Source organism: Myodes glareolus, chromosome 22 (assembly GCF_982192425.1).
Source record: "Myodes glareolus chromosome 22, mMyoGla1.1, whole genome shotgun sequence".
Lineage (NCBI taxonomy): Eukaryota > Metazoa > Chordata > Mammalia > Rodentia > Cricetidae > Myodes > Myodes glareolus.
This window is the reverse complement of record NC_142047.1, coordinates 10,365,145-10,371,447: the sequence shown is the minus strand read 5'-3', so window position 1 is coordinate 10,371,447 and position 6,303 is coordinate 10,365,145. Positions and strand designations below refer to the sequence as shown.

General features: G+C 39.3%; 1 protein-coding gene across 5 annotated transcripts in view; it reads left to right on the top strand.

Annotated features, from left to right (window-relative positions):
* Inpp4b (inositol polyphosphate-4-phosphatase type II B) overlaps window positions 1–6,303 on the top strand; it is a 735,560-nt gene that overhangs the window by 495,258 nt on the left and 233,999 nt on the right. The gene's annotated exons all lie outside the window — the stretch shown is intronic.

Below are 6,303 nucleotides of genomic sequence, written 5' to 3'. Positions count from 1 at the left end.
GTTTAGGGATGGGGGAGGCATTCTCTTACCACACCCAGACTGCCTTCGTAAAACCCCAGAACTCCAAAAAGGTTGGCCATTGATATAATTAACGCAGTGTTTTTATTAAAGAGGTTCATTTATTAGTTGAGGTTCGAGGAGTGAGCTAAGCTTTCTGCTCTAACTCCACCTCCCAGGCTGCTCGTTTTCCGATGCCCACTTGTTTAGATCTAGTGTCTTGTGTCTTGACTTACGTGTGCAAACTTCTTCATTATCTACTTGTTGTCGATCCATTTTATTTATTTTAAATATGGAGCCTCTGATTTTGTTTGTTTCTGCCCGTCTTCCCGCCCTTTTCCATGACAACCACATCTCCGTAACGCCAGTCACTGCGGAGTTTCACATGTGTCCCCGTCTTACTCTCAAGCGGTGACACAGAGGAGCAGGGGACAGATGCTGCACTGTGTTAGCCCAGGTGAGGGTCTGGCCCTTATTGCTGGTTTGGACACCTGCCAGAGTCCTCAGTATGGCTAATACAGAAATTCTAGCTGCCCTGTGAAGATGACTCAGGGGACCCTGTGTGTTTCCCCACGATAAAGGATGTGGCTCGGGGTCAGCTCTTTCATTGTCCCACCCCACTCCCACCCTGCGCTCCTACTGCCCTAAGATACTTTCTAAGCACATGGGTACCAATGCATCAGCTTCTGTGTTACATGTTTGACCCGTGTGACACTCCTATGCTTTTACCATGTCACATCTAAGCCCCACAGGCATCTTCACTGGTGTGTCCTCTCTTTGGTTCAGCCACCTCTCTACTGCCCCTTTATACAGTAACATTCAGCATTAGATTTCCCGTGATTCCCAGAGGAGAGCATCCTGTATTCTTAAAGGAGGAAAACATTTTTGATTCCTCCAATCTTTACAAAGGACCTATTTGTTTAGGACAAAACTCTACTGGCCTTGGGCATAGAAACACTTTCCTGGAGAAGAATTAGGAGATAGATCAAGCACCTCAGCAGTACACCTGAAACTTCAGTAGTCCTTACTGTAACCCTACATTTTTGCTAATGGGATGTCTTGGGGGTAGATGGATGGTAGTTCTGTTTAACCTTCTTCCCTTTGAGCACTTTCCCGGGGGCCCTGGTTTCTAATGGAAGTTCCCTGACCCTGAAATAGGATAGATTTGATATTGTGTCCCCTTCTTTGGCAAAAACTCAACTACAATTCCTGGTCCCAAATAAAAGTCTTACTTGAGATTCTGTGATGTGCCCGTGGTTCCCATCAGCCATTCAGCATGCATGAAATGACAAGGGGACCTAGAAACAGTCAGTTCGCATCTTTGTTTTACTTTGTTTTGTTTTAATCCTGAGAAATGTTCCCAGTATCATAAGCACACAAAAGAAATTTAAACAACAGACTGTCCAGTTTCTGCTTTATATTCCTCATCTTCCTATGTGGGAAAATAAGATGTTGAATTGAAGTTACCATGCTCCTCGGGTTTAGAGAACATGAACTGCCTGGAGTCATGCTTGGTATTCTGCCCTGTATTTATCGAGAAGAATTGAGTCCTTAAAGGAGCACCTAGAAATAGCTCCTGATTAAACAACAGAAAAAAACTCTGCTAGTAATGAAAATTTGGGTGTTAGATTTTGGTATATTTGCACACCACTAAGCACTATATTTGTGGCAGAAAAGACCTCTTTTTTTTTTTTCCAGAAAAGACTTCTTTACTTTGTCACTCCAATATTTCTAGGTTAAGGCCTAGATTCCTTATTAAGATAATCAAAGAGCATTCCTGGTTGGTCTAATAACTATTTTCTGTTGTTTTATGAGCCATTAGAGAAAAAATTATAGACGAAACAGAGAAGAGTCCAGAAATGATCATACTAACATGAGAAAAGCTAGCATGTTTGATGACATTAACACTTAAATAACTTGTTAAGCATGATCACTAAACCAGTCTCACACACAGAAAGAATTACATTAGACTGAGCCATGTCATTCTGCATAGTGAAAATTTAACACACGTTGCTCACCTGTGAAGGGCCACTGTTTAGTACACATCCCATCCATCTTCAGGATATTTCTTTGGATGCTACTAAAAGGTTTGAGAGGTTAAACTATTGGCCAAGAACATAGTGCTAATAGTGAGTCTGACCTTACAATGTACTAAGAACACTTATCCCAACATAAGCTGAATTCCCTGGGATTCCCACAATTGTGTTCTATATATTTTTGAGTGTCCTTAAGCAACATTTACTGGATGTGTTCAAGACGTTTCCTGGTGGTTTAGTCAAATAGATGCCAATTTGTGCCCTTAGACCTTTTGGACTGTATTCATAACAAATACGTACTTATTTAGTAGATGACTTATCATAAAATACTCTTGAGTTTTGGGGTTATTCATAAACTCTTAGTAACCTTCATTTTTTTTTCTTTATGAGTTTTTTCAATATGAGCAGTTCTTATTATGGAGTAAGACACCATGCAACCATTTTTGTTATGGTTGACAGTAAAAATAATGCCCAGGCTATAAAATTGTCTTGTTCTACAATTATGTATATCTACATAACTATATATATATATAATGTAATTATAAATGCACATATACATATGACTTTATAAGAAAGGTCAAAGCATCTTTTACAAGCTCATTTAATCTGCAATGTAGCAGTGTCCAGTCAAATTTCAATGAGTTTGTTAACAAGTTTTGTCACATATAGCATTTAAAAAAATACTAGTAGCTATGTTTTAAAATAGTTTAAAGAAACAGACTAAATTAATTATATTTTATTTAACTCACTATATGAAAAATAATATTTTTAAAAATATGCTCAATATAAAACAAAGTTATACTCTGTGTTTCTATTTTCCATACTAAGTTTTCTAAACCCAGTGGACACTTTAAGTTTTATTGATCCCTTCCCTTGGAGTAGTCACATGTTAAGCTATTGAACTAGTAGCAAAGCAATTCGGGTAACACAGTTCTATGCTGTTCTTGGAGATTGGGAGGGTAACCACGTAACTAGTGGAAAAAGGACTGTCCTCTGAGTGAGGGCCTGTGAGACGAGCCTTCATGATGGAGCCTTGCAGCTTGTGGCACTGTGGCTGGTTCTGTGCCTCAGCCAGCTTTCTCAATAGTAATCAGGAGAGCCACTTGGACATACAGTATGATGTTTCAGATCTGGTGAGTTGTCTGTCTACATCATGCTCCAAGTTCCTACAGAGCACAGCAGGATAAACTTTTGGCCCCACATTCCTTTTGGAGGAGGCTGCTTATTTGTTTCCCCAGCTACCCAGAAACCGAAATAATCACACAGAAACTGTATTAATTAAATAACTGCTTGGCCTATTAGCTCTAGCTTCTTATTGGCTAACTCTTACATATTAGTTTAGCACATTTCTATTAATCTGTGTATCGCCATGTGGCTGTGGTTTACTGGCTAAAGTTTTGGATTCTGTCTCCAACAGGGCTACATGGCTTCTCTCTGATTTTACCTTATTCCTCCCAGCATTTCCCTGCCTACTTCTATTCCCTGTGCAGGCCCAAGAGAGTTTCTTTATTCACCAATGTTATTCACAGCACACAGAGGGGAATCCCACAACACCTCCCTTTTTCTGTTTAAATAAAAGGGAAGGTTTCAACTTTATCGTAGTAAAATTACATAAAACAGTTATCAAACAAGAATTACAGTTACAATATCTTTATCTATTTTATCTTTTATCATAACTAAGGAAAACTATTTTGTTACTATCTATTCTTCAACTCTATCAAAGACTCTAGAAGGATACAATATCACCAAAGTAAACAGGAAGTACATTGTAAGCAACTTCCAGAACTCTAGAACTGACAGAGATATCTTGCTGCTTGGACAGTCATCCAAAGTTCTACTGTACCATTGAGGCATCCATCTTCAGTCTATAGGCTCATAGTGTCTGGCAGACTTTTCCATGAGGCAGGAAATTTCAAAGACAGTTCCACTTATATTGGCAGTTTGTCAGTCACTTTTTTCTGTGTCCTGCAGAACGTTTGCAAACTCTTTCATGAAGCAGGAACCCTGAAGGATCATCTTACCTTTAGACAAGTTCAGCAATCATTTCTCTGTGGGTCCTGCATGTCCAGTTAATCAAGTAGTCCAGGAAAGAGCAGTTTCTTGCCCAAATGGCTAACCAACTCCATGAGGAGTCTCTTCAATGCCCATCATCCTTTTGAAGTAGATTGGTGCTGCCAGGAACAGATGTGTCTCATTGTCATGAAAAGTCCTAAATTCTTAAGTATTTTAAATGCCATATTCTGTAGTCTTTGAAAGGTTTGAAGAATTTCTATCCATTTGAAATATATCTCTGTACATTTAGCAAATCAAAACTAACGTGACTACAGCTTGACTATTATAGATGACTATCTATTAACCTATATTTCTTTAATTATATATTTTATTTCTAAATGAGCTGCACAAGCACAATACCTTAATCAAGATCAGAAATACATATAGACAGCATAACAAAATTGACCTTAAATTTGTATCAATAAACCAAGATCCATACCAACACAAATCTTTATAGCATATCCCCCTTTAAATGTAAACAAACATTTATAGACAATATTTGGGAATATGGGTATAGTTCTCCTCCAGACTACTTCCTGCTGTTTATTGGGTGAAGTATTTTTGGGGTGTATTCACGGCGACCTTTCAGGGGTTCTTAGTGAATCAAATTATATTAGTCTGAAAGGAATCCACAGGTTCTCATCCTCTGTGGAAACAAAAGAAGAACATCTTTTCCAAAGCAACATATCCTTAGACCCAAATTCCGAAGACAAGATACCTTTGTAATATACAGTTTAGCTTAGCAACCCATTTAATAAAATGTATCTCTGTACTTAGATCCTTACAGTCAAAAAATTTAAAGAAAACACAGTAATATCCATAATTCAGACTCTGTGACTTTTCCATCTTAATATGGCTCATTTTTCTTTACTCCTTTTAATCTATGGCTGTCTGTACTCTGTTTCTTTACAGACTTTACCTTTTTTATAAACCATTTACTTCTTTTTATAACTCTCTATACTTGTTTACTTCTCTCTCCCAAGCCTACATACATTTTTTTTTCCAACACTGTGACCCTTTCAGAGTTCTCTTATGTCTGAATCTGTCCTATTGTGTATCTGTTACTGTCCAGGAGCAGTTCTTAAAATGCTAAGTACTTATTAAAAGCCTAAGATGCAACATTTCTAGGGGAAATATGGAACTTCCTGCTTGCCCCACCCAACCCAGCATGGCAGAACTGCTCAAGAGCAGCTCAGAGCAGCTCAGAGAGCCATGCACAGTGCCCATTTCTAGGCACACAACTGGTCTGTGTTGTCCATGTTGCCACCAAGCTAGCTGTAGCATGTTGCTCACAAACCCCATTCAACTGCTCAGCCTCCTGAAAGAGCCAGAGGTCATGCTGGCAGCATGGCCCAGAAAGCCAGCATTTCAAAACAGCCACATTTTTTTTTTCCTGCTACTGCTGAATCAGGAAAACCTCTCTTAAGGGAGCTGCAGCATGCCACCAGCAAGAAAAACCTTTTGTTGGGGGAGAAATGCCGCTAAACTTTGGTTTTTTTTAGTGTCTAGAATTCCTTTTCAAACAGAGGGGAATCCCACATCACATTCCCTGTGTAGGAATAGCCACTGATGACCTCTTTTCTCACCTGGCTATTCCTCTCCAGCCGATAAATGACTGAGATGATGTGCTGCCTGTTTGAATAGTCATCTTCCCCAGAGTGATACTTGTATTGCTCTGTTGTCATGAGCAGACAAGGATGGTCTGAGCTATGAACTGAGCAAACAAAGAGTCTACCAGGACAGGAATTGCCACCTGGAACTGCCCTGGAATCTAGGCTCAGTGTACGGCGGATGAAAAGATGCTGGGTAGAGAACAAGAGATCAGAGTTCTAACCTGGTCTAAAGTGGCTTCCTGAACATTAACTTATGGCGCTGTGTGCAATATGGTCCATTCCTATGGACTCCAGCAATTCCCTCTGCTTACAGACAGGGCTTTAATGAGCTCTAACTTCTTGTAAATGTTTCACATGTCTTAACACAAATGTGAGCAAACTGTCATGTGTGATCTTTTCTCAACGGCAGCAGCTACACAGGACATCATAGCCTTCCTGTCTTCTATTTTTATCATATTTAGATTCCTTCTCGTTAGATTTCATCTGAATCAAATTTTTACTTTTGCAGATGTATTTCTCTTTCTGAACTGCGGATACTTTTCAACTGAATAACAATAGTAATCCTCTACCTCTTCTTTCCCTCCCCCTCCTTCTTCCCCTCCTCT